Source organism: Microtus pennsylvanicus, chromosome 12 (genome assembly GCF_037038515.1).
Source record: "Microtus pennsylvanicus isolate mMicPen1 chromosome 12, mMicPen1.hap1, whole genome shotgun sequence".
Taxonomy (NCBI): Eukaryota; Metazoa; Chordata; class Mammalia; order Rodentia; family Cricetidae; genus Microtus; species Microtus pennsylvanicus.
In genome coordinates, this window is record NC_134590.1 from 1,362,941 (window position 1) to 1,379,123 (window position 16,183).

The 16,183-nt window shown below is 43.4% G+C and overlaps 1 protein-coding gene across 2 annotated transcripts in view; it reads right to left on the minus strand.

The window, feature by feature from the left end:
• Positions 1-12,934: 12,934 nt before the first annotated feature.
• The window catches only part of Rpap2 (RNA polymerase II associated protein 2), a 65,580-nt gene continuing 62,331 nt past the window's right edge, over positions 12,935-16,183 (minus strand). For both annotated transcript variants that reach the window (XM_075943100.1, XM_075943097.1), the window contains exon 13: positions 12,935-13,388. The gene's annotated coding sequence lies outside the window, so the exon portion shown is untranslated. The remainder of the gene's footprint in view (positions 13,389-16,183) is intronic.

Below are 16,183 nucleotides of genomic sequence, written 5' to 3' on the forward strand. Positions count from 1 at the left end.
CATTTATTTATTTTTTCCTTTAAATGTATTGTAAATATTCACCATACCTGCTGTTGGGCATAGCACTGAGACAGTGTGTTTATTCTGTATCCATCAGCAGAAGTGGAATCACATAGCAGAGAAAGTTCTTGTGTATCTTAGAAGGGCCTTAAAATGTAAGCCTGGCCACTTCAGTGGGGTCTGTCAGAGTCTGGCATTTAGGAATCCGTATTTCTGTTTAATACCTAACAGGCACTCTTGTATGTGGTGGAGCATTCTTGGGCATTGGGAAGTGGTGGGGCAGGGTGGGGGCAGGGGGATGGTGGCAGTGCAGTAGGAGAAAGAGAAGAATGAAGAAGAGGAGGGTCAGCTGTTAGAGCTGCAGTCACGGCCTTTGGGTGGGTGATCAATCTATGATACAGATTTCCAACACTATTTGAAAATAAATATTTCTGTATATACGGCTGTGTCAGCACTGAATTCCTGCTTAGAATGTTTTCACAGAAATGGGCCTAGAGAATTTCTCTCATCCTACCAGCTATTAAAAAAATAGTATCAATCCTTCGTCCACGCAGAAACTTTAGAAGACAGAACTGAACGGAACACTTTCCAACTCAGTTTTGAAGCCAGACAAGATTTGTGAGAAAATTCACACAGTGATCCCACGAATGAGCACGAGAAAAACTCTTAGTAAATGAACGGTGAATGAACACAGCCATGCACAAGGAGGGGAAGCTCTGCGTGTCCGGTCGGGTTGTTCCAGGATGCAGGATTGCACAGAGCATCTATAGGAATAGTTTTCAACCTGGACATGAGGAAAAGGACTGCAGGTGTATAAATAGCTTTGATAAAATTAAACAGTCATCTACAATTTAAAGATAAAAATCTCTTCAGCAAACTATAAAAATCGGGAACTCTTCAAGTTTTTAAAGTCTTCTCTCCTCCCCTTTCTCCCTCCCTTCCATTTTGTTTTCTTTTGAGACAAGGTCTCACTGTGCTGCCCTGACTGGCCTGGAACTCACAGAGAACCCCTTTGCCTCCTAAATTCTGCACCACCACACTTAGCAGGATAAAAGATAGTTACTTGAAACTTACTGCTGGGGTCATGTTTTATAGTGAAAGGCTTTCCTCTGAGAATTTCTAGTTATTAAGTTAGTTTTCCAAACTCTGAAAGCTTTCAAACAAAAATCAAGAGTCTCTGGCCTTCAGCTAACCCTCTGGGCATTCTGACTCAAACCCTGACCTCTCTCAAAAGCTCAGCCTTCCCTGTGGCCACACTCCTGGTGCAGGGGAGCAGAGGTAGGGAGGTATTCTCAGTTTAACTCACCCAGACAGGATGGCTGCCCTGGTCCCCCGGGGCTTTGATTGAGAGAGTCCTGTTTTGAGCTTCTTCATTTTCGAGTCTCATTGGGTTTTTATTTTTAAACTTATACACGAGAACCTAACATTTGTACATACTGATGGAGAACCATGTGATGTTTGATGCATAATATTTAAATTAGGTTTAACATAGCTATCTTTTCAAATAGTGTTCTTGCTGTAAGTGAAAACAGGCAGTTTTATAGCCTTTTGAGGTATACAGAAGCCAACTTATTCTTAGTTCCCACACGTATTCCTATCTTATTGTTACACTCCCTGACCCACCTTCCCCTACCCAGGCTCTCTAGACTCTGGTACTCACTATTCTATTCTCAGCATCTGAGATCAATTTTTGAATATGCCATATATGGGTATGAGATTACGCAACCCTTGTCTTTCTGTACTCAATTCCCCTCACAAATCACAAGATTGGTTTTCCTTCCCTCCCTCCCCTCCCCTCCCCTCTCCCCCCTTTCCCCTTCTCCCCCCTTCTCAGACAGTGTGCTAGATAACACAGGCTTTCCTGGAACTTGCTACGTAGCCCACAATGACCTTGAACTTCTGACCTGCTGTGCCCACCTCCCAGATGCTGAGATCACAGGCGATGCCGTCACACTTGGTTTATGTGGTCTTAAGCATCATACCCAGGGGCTCTTGCATGCTAGGCAGGCAGTTGTCCCAGTGGAGCTACGTTCCAAGCTAGGAGTTCATTCTTTAAATGACTGAATACTGCCATTTTCTTCCACTTTAAATGACAAATACTACATTTTCTTTGTCCACTCCTCAGTTATGGGCACTTTGGTTTTCTCCACATCTTGGTTTATTGTGAATAGTTAACAGTTGTGGGAGTGTGGGTGTCTCTTTGACAGCCATTGCATTTCCTTTTGACATAGATCTTGTAGAAGGACTTAGATCAAATGACCATTCAATTTTTAGTTTCTTTTTTTTTCTTGAGGAATGTTCACATTGTTGTCCATATGGTTGTACTGTATTCCCAAAGTAATGTTGTCATTGTACCTTACCCCTTCTTATTTATAATATCTGTTTTCTTCGGAGTGGGGTAGTATCTCATCGTGGTCTTTCATGTGCTTCTTGGCCATTTGTGTGTATAACTATTGCCCCCCCCCCTTTAACGAGTGAGAAGAGAAATCATCGTCACGCTCTTAGAGTTCCTCCCGTGTGCTGGGTGTGAACTTGCTGGGTTTGTCAGGGATGTAGTTGTAGACACTTCCTCCTGTTCATCAAGCTCTTAGAGTTCCTCCCGTGTGCTGGGTGTGAACTTGCTGGGTTTGTCAGGGATGTAGTTGTAGACACTTCCTCCTGTTCATCAAGCTCTTAGAGTTCCTCCCGTGTGCTGGGTGTGAACTTGCTGGGTTTGTTGGGGATGTAGTTGTAGACACTTCCTCCTGTTGTCTCTTTGCTGATTTTTCTTCATGTTACTTAGGGTAAGCCACAGACAGGGAGTGTAAGAACCGATCTCTAGCAACTGCGTTCATGGAATTGGCCTACCTTGTGTCAGGTAAACCTCTCTGGCTCTTAGCTTTCCGCTCTTTTCCAGTGAAAGATTTAACTGGCTCAGTGACTTTCACTCCGTCATTAGCAGCAAGACTCTGGACAAAGTAGATGTTATGTAGGTGTTGACTGTGGAAAGGGAGTTTAGAATTCTGGATAACCATGCCGTGTGACCATAGTGAAAAAGGCTTTGTATAAAACACTGCGTGTTATTTCACCCTATCTGAAGATAGATACTGTGTTCACAGGGCAATGAGAGGACAAGAACTAAGGGTGTGTGTGTGGGGGGGGTGCTACTATTTTTACATATTAAAAAAATGAAGATTAAGGGAATTACAGACAAGATTAGCAGGTGGTTTGCTCTGCTAATCTTGTGTGTCATGAAATTGTGTGGTTGTTTGTGTGCTGATTTTAAGACATTTTTTGTTATTTAGACTGGCTTAGCCTGGTGATCTAAGTAGTAAGAGCTCTCACTGTGGTCGAGTGCGTTTTGTTGTTATCTTATTCCCGCAAAAGTCTTGTGAGGTTGGCTGACTCAGGTCAGGCAGAAAATAACTGGCTTCCACTTTCTTTCCTTATGCAAACTAGAGGTGGGTGACTGAGAACTTGCTTTTGCTCTGCAAGATATAGGGGGTTTCGCAAGCCCTAAGGGAGTGCAGAATTTCCTGAAGATGTTGTAAGGTGGCTGGCTGACTTCTGAAATCAAGCAGTACTCTCTGCTTTGGTTATGACTGCAAAGGTACCAGGAGGCGAACTAAACACTAGTTACCTCCTTGAATTGGGATTCTCTCAGTGGGCCCCAGGATGAGGCTGGCTCATTGATGGGAAGTCTCCTGCATCTGCTTTCACCCATGGTTCAATTGGTAATCAGTTTCCCAAAGCAAGCATTTTTCCTGGGGGAATGACAGGCGTGGAGGGTTTTCCTAAATTCCTGTTTTGCTAGCTTCGTTTGGAAAAAGAGCTTTATTGGAAATGTTTCTCCAGGACATTTCTTGGGGAGTCATTCTCTGTCCCCAGCCTGTACTGCATGAGAGTGACCAGGACCCTTGCCTATGGGCTCTGCTTCCCAGCCTGCATGGCAGTTTTAATACTGATCTCAGTCCTAGGCCTCTATGTATGTTTTAGAGTGAAGTCACTTCTGCCCCTCCACCCACCCTCAGGCTAGTACAGTGGTTCTCAACTTTCCTGACACGGTGACCCTTTAATACAGTTCCTCATGTTATGGGGACCCCCCACCATAAAATTATTTCGTTGCTACCTCATAACTGTACTTTTGTTACTGTTATGAATTGTAATAAGTATCTGATATACAAGATATCTGATAGGAGTCCCCCCAAAAGGTCATGACCCTCAAGTTAAGAACTGCTGGCCTAGTAGAGATGTGGGCTTCTAAACACCCATAGTCGTTGTCTTCTTCCTTTTAAAAACAGGGTTTATAACATGAGGCAAAGCTAAGAGTCAGGAAGGTGTCCCTTTCCTTGGGCATGGGTGATTGTTAGAGAAGTAGCCCTGCCCCTGATGAGAACAGCAGCTGTACTTGGCCATGGTTCGCCCCAAGATGTTAAAACTTGTGGAGATTCCACTGAGTAGGTTGGGCCTGGAAGCACTGCTCTGTTTAAGAAAGGGTCACGTGTGTTAGTTTTGGGCTCTTTTCCTTGTTGCTGGGGATTGAGCCCATGGATTTTTACATCCCAGGATAGAACTCTTCTGAGCTCCAGCCCACGTCTTGCTGTTTATATAACTACACTTAAGCTCCCCCTACCTTGTTTGCTGGAGTCCTGGGATTACAGGCGTGTAATCTTGGCTCCTAGCAGAGTTTTTAAATTTGAGAATATCACAGGAATGGGAAATATTCAAGATTTCTTCAAAAAACCTCACTGTCTGGATATTAGTAGTGTGTACACTTGGTTCCTAAAGCGCTTAGAAAGAAAGTGAAAAATCACTGCCAAAACTACCCAGAATTCAAGACTTCTCTGCAGAGCATGGGGTTTTCCTGAAACATTTTCCCCTGCTCTCTGCAATCTTGAATTCACAAGAAAACCTAGAGGTTATGCTTGTTGGAGGCCACAGTGCTTTAGTGTGTGGAGAGGAGACGACACAGGTTCCAAGTCCACATGGCCGAATGACACTGGGTTACTCACCCAGGACTCAGGAGCTGGCTGCTCAATCTTCACCATGGTTGAGGTCTTAGTGTTTCATGGGATCTCGTAATTCCTTTGGGAGTTGTAGGCTGGCTGAGCTGGAGCGCGAATCAAAGTTCTAGGAAGATAGGGACGCTTAGGGAGAGGATTTAGGAGGCAGGGTGGGTCTGGGGGAACCAAAAGCTCATTACCCAGGTTTTATAATTTGTAGTTTCTTATAGTACCCTCTCCTACCATCTGCTAGAAAATGCCTTGCCGCCCGGAGAATTCTACTCCTTTTAGCCAGCTCCCACGGCTAATTGGCCCTGTCTTCTTAATTGTGATTACTGCTGTTGTAGTTTTCTTCAACTCCAGACTCTTATCTTGAAAAGAACAAACCCTGGTGACTCCGGAGAGTACTTGTGCCTGAGCTGACCCCTCCCTGTCCAGACTCCCATCTCATGGCCCTTGACCTAACCACTCTGGCCTTTGAAAAAGTCCCTTGCCATCTCTTATCACCAGAGCTGTGCCTTTTAGGTGATGTGACTATACGGGCAAGTGTCCAAACCGGAATGCTCTCGAGAGTGAAAGGGGAGTGATCTGGTAACAGGTGTGAATTAGGGCCGCTCTGGGTGGAGCAGGGGACATGCCCTCTTCTAGGCGTTTACCCAGGTTCTGAGGACAGGGACCACTTCCCTCATCTTTGTGTCCAATGTCTGGGTCTGGCCATTTTTTGTTTTTGGTTTTTCGAGACAGGGCTTCTCTGTAGCTTTTGGAGCCTGTCCTGGAACTTACTCTGTAGACCAGGGTGGCCTTGAACTCACAGAGATCTGCCTGCCTCTGCTTCCCAAGTGCTGGGATTAAAGGCATGCACCACTACTGCCTGGATACATTTTTTGTTTGTTTTTTAAAACTGCTGTTTGCTGAAAGTTGCAAAACTGGACAAAGTCTTCAAGCTTCTCACCAGTTTCCATCCTCAAATGGTCCTTAATTTTAGCTGCTCTTCCCGTATTCCCTCCCTTGCCCCCCTCTTCCCTCCCACACTTGGTCATTCTGTTTGAGTTCCTCCAATCCATCCATAGCTACCTATTTTATTTCCCTTTCCTGGGAGACCTATTCCCACACCCACCTCTCCAACTCTGTACTAACCTCTCTTGTTCTGGGGTTGTAGCTTGCTATTCACTTAACAGCTAATACCCACATGTAAGTGAACACATACCATATTTGTCTTTCTGGGTGTGGGTTACATCACTCAGACCTTTTTAGTTGCAGCCCTTTACCTGTGAATTTCATTGTTTTAAAATATCTGGGTAATATTCCATTGTGTGCACGAGTGTCCCCTTCACTCCACTCCTCTGCAGCATGAACTGCACAAGTCTGCACCACGCCAGCGATGCACGAGTGTCCCCTTCACTCCACTCCTCTGCAGCATGAACTGCACAAGTCTGCACCACACCAGCGATGCACGAGTGTCCCCTTCACTCCACTCCTCTGCAGCATGAACTGCACAAGTCTGCACCACGCCAGCGATGCACGAGTGTCCCCTTCACTCCACTCCTCTGCAGCATGAACTGCACAAGTCTGCACCACGCCAGCGATGCACGAGTGTCCCCTTCACTCCACTCCTCTGCAGCATGAACTGCACAAGTCTGCACCACGCCAGCGATGCACGAGTGTCCCCTTTACTCCACTCCTCTGCAGCATGAACTGCACAAGTCTGCACCACGCCAGCGATGCACGAGTGTCCCCTTCACTCCACTCCTCTGCAGCATGAACTTCCACTTATTTGATTGATCTTAGCCATTCTGATGGGTGTAAGATGAAATCTCAAAGTAGTTTTGATTTGCATTTCCCTAATGGCTGAGGATGTTCAACTCTTTTGTTTCTCAGTCACCTGAGTTTCCTCTTTTGAGAATTCTTTGTTCAGACTTATACCCTATTTTTAATTGGATTTATGTTTTCTTGATATCTGGTTTTTTGAGTTCTTTATGTATTTTGGATATTAGCCCTCTATCAGATGTGTAGTTGGTAAAAATATTTTCCTGTTTAGAGGCTGAGGCTTTGTCTAGATGATGATGTTCTCTGCCATATAGAAGCTTTTCGGTTTCATGAGGTCCCATTTGCTAATTGTAGATTTTAGTGGCTGTGCTGATGGTGTTCTGCTCAGAAAAGCTTCTCCTGTGCAATGAGTTCAGCAATATTCCCCACTTCTGTCAGGTTCAGTGTGTCTTATTTTATGTTGAGGCTTTGGTCCGTATGCAGTTGAGTTTTTTAGAGGGCAGTAAGTATGGAACTATTTGTTTTTCTATATGCAGACATCCAGTTTGACTAGCACTATTTATTGAAGATGTTTTTTTGTTCATTATGTATTTCTGGCGTCTTTATCAAATATCAGATATCCATAGATATATGGATTTATGTCTGGGTCTTCAATTCGATTCCATTGATTAATCTGTCTGTTTTTTTGCCAGCATCATGCGGTTTTTATTACCATAACTGTAGTAAAGTTGAGGTCAGGGATGGTGATAGCTCCAGTTCTTTTATTGGTTAGGATTATTTCAGCTGTCATGGTTTGTGTGTGTGCGTGTGTGTGTGTGTGCGTGTGTGTGTGTGTGTGTGTATTTCCCTATGAAGCTGAAAACTGTTCTTTCAAGATCTGTGAAGAATTGTGCTGGAATTTTGACGGGGATTTCATTGACTCTGTAGATTGCTTTTGGTAGAATGGCCATTTTCTTTTCAAGACAGGGTTTCTTTGTGTAGCCTTGTCTACACAAAGCCTGGGTCTAGCTCTGTAGATCAGGCTGGCTTCAAACTCATAGAGATCCACCTGCCTCTGCCTCCTAAGTGCTGAGATTAAAGGTATGTGCCATCACCACCACCTGGCTAGGATGGCCATTTTTACTGTTAACCCTACCAACCCATGAACATGGGAGATATTTCCGTCTTTTGATAGCTTAATTTCTTTCTCCAATGTCTTACAGTCTTTATTATTCAAGTGTTTCCTGTTGCGGGAGGTCCTCCCACTCCTCCAGCCAATAGTTTCCCTTGCTTGGCTAGAGTTGCCCCAAGACACATTATCTGTGGCTGCTGAGACAGGGGTTGTGTCCCTGGTTCTTGCTCAGTCCATTTGTCCTTTGTAAATAGAAGGGCTGCTGATGTTCTGTGAGTTAATTTTGTATCCTGCTGGTTTGCTCAAAGTGTTAAAAGCTGTAGGAGTGCCCTGGGGGAATCTTTAGGGTCACTTATGTATACTATCATATCTACAAATAATGATACTTTGATTTTTTCCTTTCCAATTTGTATCCCCTGGATCTCCTTCAATTGTCTTATTACGCTAAGACTTCAAGTGCTGCATTTAAGAACTATGGAAAGAATGGACAAACTTGTCTTGTTCATGATTTTAGTGGATTTGCTTTGAGTTTCTCCCCATTTAAGTTTACTTGGTCATGAGCTTGCTGTAAATTGCCTTAATTATGTTGAGGTATTTATTCCTTGAGCCTTGTATTCCGAATACATGAAGGGGTGTTGAATTTTGTCAAAGGCCCTTTCTGCTTCTATTCATAGGTTTCTGCTCTGATTTTTATTATTTCTTGCCTCTATGGGGTTTGGATTTGTTTTTGTTTTTCCAAATTCTTGAGTTGTATCATTAGGCCATTTATTTGTGGTCTTTGATTTTAAAAATAAAAATATTTTTTCTTCCTGATTTCTTTAATGTAGGCATTTAGAGCTACACATTTTCACCATAGGACAATGTGTCCTAAAGGTTTTTATTGTTGTGTTTTCATTTAGTTCCAGGAAGCTTTTTTTTTTTAAAAAAAAAAAATCTTGATTTCTTCTTTGTTTCATTCATCATCCAGCAATGAGTATTTATTTATTTATTTGTTCGTTTTTCAAGACAGTGTTTGTAGTTTTGGAGCTTGTCATCACTCTGTAGACCAGGCTGACTTTGAACTCAGAGATCCACCTGCCTCTGCCTATCGAGTGCTGGGATTAAAGGCGTGAGCCACCACTACCCAGCCAGCAAAGAGATTTTTTTAAAATGATTTTTTAATACTATTATTTTTTACATCCTAACCAGTTTCTCCTCCCTCCTCTCCTCCCAGCCCTGTCCTGTGCCCCATTGCACCTGCATTTCTCCTCAGAAATGGGTAGGCCTCCCATGGATATCAAACAGACATGACATATCAAGTTGCAGTAAGACTAGGCACCTCCCCTCATATTAAGGCTGGGCAAGGCAATTCAGTATGAGGAGTGCAGCGCACAACGGCTCTATGTGCTACCACACAGTTCATGAGCTTCAGGCAAGGGGCTGGAGCTTGAAACACACAGAGACAGAGACACGGACCTCTAGTCACTGGTAAGAAGCCCTTTATTCAATAGCACCGTGGAGGCTTGTATACCCAACAGTCAAGTGGGCCAACAGGTGAAAACCTTATCCTCTGATCCTCAAGGCCAAGGCAGCACATGCTTGTGAAGCAGAGCTGGTAAACAACTTTAACACAGCCTTTAGTAACTCAAATCAGAAGGAAAGTAAAGATCTCTAGCAGGGAAGAGCAGCTGGAGGCCAGGATTCCAAATGGTCCCAACAGAGGAGCAGGGTCCCAAAAGCCAGAAGAGTCAGAGACAGCCCCTGCTCCTACTGTTAGTTCCACAAGAACCAGCCTACACAGCTGTAACATAGATGCAGATGGCCTATGCAGGCCAGTCCCATGCAGGTTCCCTGCTTGGTGGTTCAGTCTCTGTGAGCCCCTATGAGCCCAGGTTAAGGGGATTCTGTGTTTTCTTGTGGTGCCTTTGACCTCTCTGGCTCCTACAATCTTTTCTCTCCCTCTTCTCCCCAAGTTATGTGTGGTGTTTGCTGTGGGTCTGCATCCGTTCCCATCAGTTGTGGGACGAAGCCTCTGATGACAACTGTGCCAGGCACCAGTCTGAGCACAGCAGAGTGTCATTACATTGACTTTCTTTTCCAGACCTGTTCTATGCTCGGTCTCTGGGTTGTTTAGCGTCTGGGTTCTGGCATTCCAGGGAGTGTCAGGTGTGGGCTCCCACTCGTGACATGGATCTCCCACAATTTCTGTGCCTTTACCCCAGCACATCTTGTAGGCAGGACAGATTGTACATTGAAGGGTGTGTGACTGGCTTGGTGTCCAGTCGCTCCCCTGGAAGTCTTGCCAGGTTACAGGAGGTGGATGGTTCAGGATCTGTATCTCCTATTCGGCAACAAGTTCTTAAATCCCCATGAACTTGTATATTTAATAAAAATGTTTCTGCTGTCAACTTTAAGTTTTATTATATCATGGTTAGATAGGATACCTCAAGTGTTTTCAGTCTTTCTGAATTCCTAAATATTTGTTTTGTGTCTAAGGCTGTGGTCCATTTAAGAAAAACCTTCCATGTGCTACTGAGTAGAATGTGTACTTTTTGGTTTGTGTGGATTGTTCTGTAGCTATATTAATTTAATGTATGATGTCAATTAATTCTGATATTCCTCTGATTATCATTTTGTCCAGGTGACCTGTCTATTGGAGAAAGTAGGGTATTGAAATCACCTGCTATTGTGGATTGAAATCAATCTTTAAATCCAGTATTAGATTTTTTTCTAAAAAAAATTGGGAGCACCACTGTTTGATGCATACATGTTTAGGGTAGTAACGTTTTGGTTAGTTTTCTGCTGAGTCAGTTGAAGCCTTATTTCATCGTGTACTAGGACAGCCATGCCTGACTGTGTCCTGGTCTCATCTGGTTGGAGTACTTTTGTCCATCCTTCTACTCCAAGGCAGTGCCTATCTTTGAAAAGAATGTGTTTCTTGTAGGCAACAGATGGATAAATCTTGCTTCTTGTTGTATTCTCAGTGGTAATTTGTCTTTTAATAATCACGGCTCTGCATTTCTTTCTATGGTTTCTCTGTTATGCTCAGTCCCCTCCTCGGCATGAAATAACGATGGCTGTGTTTTCCTTAGAGTTGGTTGTTGACATAAACTACTTTAGGCAGTTTACATTATGGAAGGGTTTCTTTCTCCTTCCATCATGGCAGATAGCTTTGCTGGGTATATTAGTCCAGTTTGGCCATCCTAGTCTTTTGGACTTGGAATGCATTGCTCCATGAAATGTGTTGCTACAGGCTCTTCTGGCTTTCAGAGTTTCTACTGAGAAGTAGCTGTTATTCTGATGCATTTTCCTTTATATGTGACTTGACATTTTTTTTTCTGTAGCTTTCAATACTTTCTTTGTTTTGTGTACTTAACGTCTTAATTATAATTTACCTGTAAAGATTTTCTTTTTTTGGTCTTATTTGGTGTTCTGTGTGCTTTTTGTACCTGTATGTCTGCTTAGTTTGAGGAAATTTTCTTCTATAATGTTAAGACCTGGTCTATGCCATTGACTTGGGATTCTTCTCCCTCTTCTGTGGCTGTATTTTGCAGGCTTGTTTTGTCATAATGTCCCACATATTGTGTGTGTGTTTAATTTTTTTCATATGTCTTGCTTATTTAGTCTAGATTTCCTACTTCTTTGAGTCCTGATATTTGATCTGCTTGGCTCATCCTGCTTGTGAGGATTTCCGTTGAGTTTCCTAGTTGAGCCCCTGGGTTTTCCAATTCCACCTTCATTGAACCTTGAGTCCTCGCCAATATTTTTATCTCCTGATTGAATTTCATTCTCAAGTCTTGGATTGTCTGTCATTTCCATTAGCCTTATGTTTGTGTTTTCTTGGGCATGGCTCTGCATTTATTCTCCTTAATTTCATTGAGCTGTTTCTTTTTGTCTTCTTTAAACTCCTGAATCCTTTGATAAAGGTTATGGTTTTCTTTTCTTTTTTTTTTCTTCTAAATGTCTGTGTCCTAGAGTTCATCTGGGTAATTCTTATGGGCAAACATTTGTACAGGACTAGTAGGAGTTGGAGAGATGATACTGGCTTAAATTTTCAGATTGTTGATATTCTTGGGATGAGATCTGGCATGTGGATTTCTTTTGTTCTTATTTCACTATGGACAGAGCAGGTTGGGGCAGAAAGGAGGAAGTGCAGGTGGGTTGGGTCTCTAGGTTGAAAATGGGTGAAGTCAGGTTGGGAGAGGGTTTCAGGCTGGCATACGGGGTGTGTTTTCTTTTCCAAGCATGGAGGCTAGGGGGTAGATTTGGCTGTGTCGAAAGGTTGGATATGACCTGGGAAAGTCCTGTGGTTTGAGGGATAGGTAAGGAAGGTCCTAGCCCAAGCTCAGTGCTTCTTTGCAGTGTAGGCAGGGACGGTCAGACTAGGCTGGCACAATGGTTGTGGGAGCCAGGCTAGATCTGGCCAGCTGAAGAAAAAGAACAGATGGGAGTCAGGGGAAGTCACCTGGTTAGAATCTAGGAGAAGAATGTGGGAAGTCTGGGTACCAAGTCAGTTGTGTTCAGGAAGGTTCTGTGGGAGGTTACAGGTTGGGACAAGTCCTAGTGTAAGTCTAAAAGTTGGCTATGGCACAAACAGGGACATGGGATGTAGGACCTAGGCTAGTCCTTGGAGGAAATGTGAGAAGTCTGGTTACCAAGTAGGGTGGCTGGAAGCTATGCAGATGGGATATGTGGGTGGTTGCAGGTGGGGCAGGCTGTAGAGCAAGCCCTGGCTGCATCACACGTGGAACCCTTTGGAAGCCAAGAGGTTAGCTTATGCAGGGTGGTCACACTGGGCTGGGCATTGCAGGAGGGTTCTGGCGGGAGCCTGGGTGCAGGGCAGGTGTGGTCAGCATGGTCAGTTTTTGAAAAAGTGACCAGACTTATAAAGGACTTCATTGAAGGTCATATTTAGAGCACATTTATTGACCCACCTTTTGCTGTTATCTGTATAATAGAATTTTTTTTTTGGTTTTTTTTTTTTAAGCTTATATTCCTTTATGAATTTCCACATACAAAAACATAAGTAATTCCAGGCTTAGGTTAAAGAAGTGAAACTATTACATCAGTTGAGATCTATGCTGTCTCTGTACTCTTTTTTTTTCTTTTATTTTTTTTATTCGAGACAAGGTTTCTCTGTGGTTTTGGAGCCTGTCCTGGAACTAGCTCTTGTAGACCAGGCTGGTCTCGAACTCACAGAGATCCGCCTGCCTCTGCCTCCCAAGTGCTGGGATTAAAGGCGTGCGCCACCACTGCCTGGCTTGTATGATAGAGTTTATAACCAGCCAAAATTAAATTTTTCTTGCTGTAATCAACCAGAAGAAGATAAAGGTAATTGCATTTTCTTGAATATTCATTCAAGTTTCAATTTATTTTTTCCTTTTCAAGTAAAGATCCTGTGTTTTGAAGTTCTGGTAGTAAGGGCTTGCTTCTTCCTGCTGGGGTCACTGAGGCAGTTATGCACTTAGTCAGCGGTCACTCATGGCCCCTCAGTGGCTAAAATTCCACTATGTTGAGTAGAATTCATCTTCTGTCTTCTTGAATTATATCTGGGAAACAAAAGAGTCTGAATAAAAGACCTAGAATTGTATGTGGATGTAAAACTGCACGTTAGAAGAGGGCACCAGATCCACTCTATGTGGCTGTGAGCCACCACGTGGGTGCTGGGATCGACCTCGGGACCTCTGTAAGAGCAGCTGGTGCTCTTAACCTCTGAGGCATCTCTCCAGCCCCCATTTATTTATTTATTTTTAAATAAATTTATTTATTTATTTTATATCCCGGCTGCAGTTTCCTCTCTCTCTCCTCTCCTCCCAGTCCCTCCCCCCATCCACTCCTCCATTTCTATCTAGTAAAGGGCAGGTCTCCCATGGATATCAACAAAGCATGGCATATCAAGTTGCAGTAAGAAGGCTGGGCAAGGCAACCCAGTATGAGGAATAGGGTCTCAAAAGCCAGTAAAAGGGTCAGAGACAGCGTCTGCTCCCACTGTTAGGGTCCCAGAAGAACACCAAGCTACAGGACCATAACACATGTGCAGAGGGCCTAGCTCAGTCCTACGCAGGCTCCCTGGTTGTTGGCTCAGTCTCTGCCCCTATAAGCCCTGTATTTTCTTATGATGTCCTTGACCCCTCTGGCTCCTACAATCCTTTCTCCCCCCTCTTCTGCAGGATTCCCCAAACTCTGCCTGGTGTTTGCTGTGGGTCTGCATCTGTTCCTATCAGTTGTTGGACAAAGCCTCTCTGATGACAGCTGGGCTGGGCACCAATCTGGTCACAGGAGACACCAGTTCAGGCTGCGTATCCGCTATTGCTAGGAGTCTAAGCTGGGGTCTTTCTTGTAGATTCTTGGGAGATTCCCTTGCACCAGGTTTTTACCCGACCTCAAAATGTCCCCCCTTCCAGTAATCTCTTTCAGTCCTCTTCAGCTTGGTCATCGTTCATGTTCTCATCCCTGCCCACCCTCAATCCACTTACAAAATCTCTTAGATCTGGGCATCTCCCCACGAACCTAGATAAAGAAGCCAAAATTATATTATGTGGGAGGTACTTCTGTCTATGTGTTGCTTTTATTGGTTAATAAAGAAACTGGCTTGGCCTATAGCAAGGTAGAAGGAAGGTGGAGTCAGAGAGAAGCCATGGATCCTCTGCCTGAGATAGACAGAGGTAATGCTGGGAATATTACCCGGTAAGCCACTGCCACGTGGCGATACACGTATTACTAGAGATGGATTAGTTTAGGATATGAATTAGCCAAAAATACCCTTAAACTATTGGCCAAACAGTATTGCAAATAATACAGTTTCTGTGTGATTATTTTGTGGCTGGGTGCTGGGACCAACGAGTAGCCCCCTCCCCCAAAGAGGTAAAAGTAAGAGCCAGTGGCTGGCTGTTTGCTTCTCTGACCTTCAGGCTGGACTCCAGTATCTGTCTCTGGGTTTTTATTGATCGTGCTACACATCACGTTAATTGACATCACATATCAGATGGACTTAGCAGATATCCACAGAATATTCTACCCAAGCATTCTACTCAGCAACCTACAAAAGCATATTTATAACAGACCACCCCCTGGGGTACCAAACAAATTCTAACAAATCTAGAAAGGTTGAAAGCACACCTTGTACCCTGACCATTGTGCAGTAAAACCTAAAATCAGACAAACTCATGGAGATTAAAGAGCTCATTAACAATGAATGGTTCCGAAGAAACCAAGAAACAAAATGACTGTAGCTAAGTGAAAATACAATAGGACCTTGGGACACACTGCAAGCAGTCCTGTGGGGAAAATGTATAGTTCTGAGTAAAAAAAAAAATTCTGAACACACATAAATGAGTTAATGATGCAACTCAAGAATTTGGAAAAACAAGAACAAACCAAACCTAAAATCCCATATATGGCAAGAAATAAAAGACATGATAAATAGTGAAGTTGAAACAAAGAAAACCATACATAGAGCAAGTCTGTGAGCTGGTTCCTGTGTAGATGACGCTGTAAGCCCCACAGATGCTGGCTCACTCAGCAGCGTCAGACATGACCGGGGCGCATGAAAACAGACACAAAAGAGATTCAGGATGCTTTAAGGGGACACATCATAATCTGTACTCCTGCCAGGTGTGGCTCGGGAGGCGGAAGCAGGTGTATCTCTGAATTCAAGGCCAGCCTGGTACACAAGAATTACAGGACAGCCAGGGCTACACAACTCTGTCTCAAAAAACTAAAAACCAAAAAACCCATACTCCCAAACCTCCATCTAGGAAGCTAGTATTACCCTAACACTAAAAAACCTAGACCAGGTAAAGACGTAACAACAGAAAGAAAATTGTAGGCCAATATCCTTGATGAACATCAATTAAAAAATAGATAACATTTAAAAAGATTATCCACAATGACCAAATTGGCTTTATCCAGGAGATGCAGAGATAGTTCAACATATATACATCAATAAATGTAAATCACATTGGTCATCTCAGTAGATGCAGAAAAGTTGTTTTTATAGTACCGAAAGTCCAGCTGCAGCAATAAGTCAGGATAAGAAAATTACAGGGATACAAGTAAGAAAGGAGGTCAAGCCATCCCCATAGCAGATGGTCCATTGGAAATGGTCCAGAGTCAATGTGCACAAATTCACAGCTTTCCATATACCACCAACAAAAACATGAAGATAATACATACCCTCCAATTCACAACAGTCTGAAAGGAAATATCCAGGAATAAACTTAATCAAAGAGATAAAAGACCTCTACAATGAAAACTTGAAACTTTGGTAGAATTAACACTGTGAAAGTTACCATTCTACCAAACGCTATTTATTGATTCAGTGCAATCCCAATCAAAGCCCCCA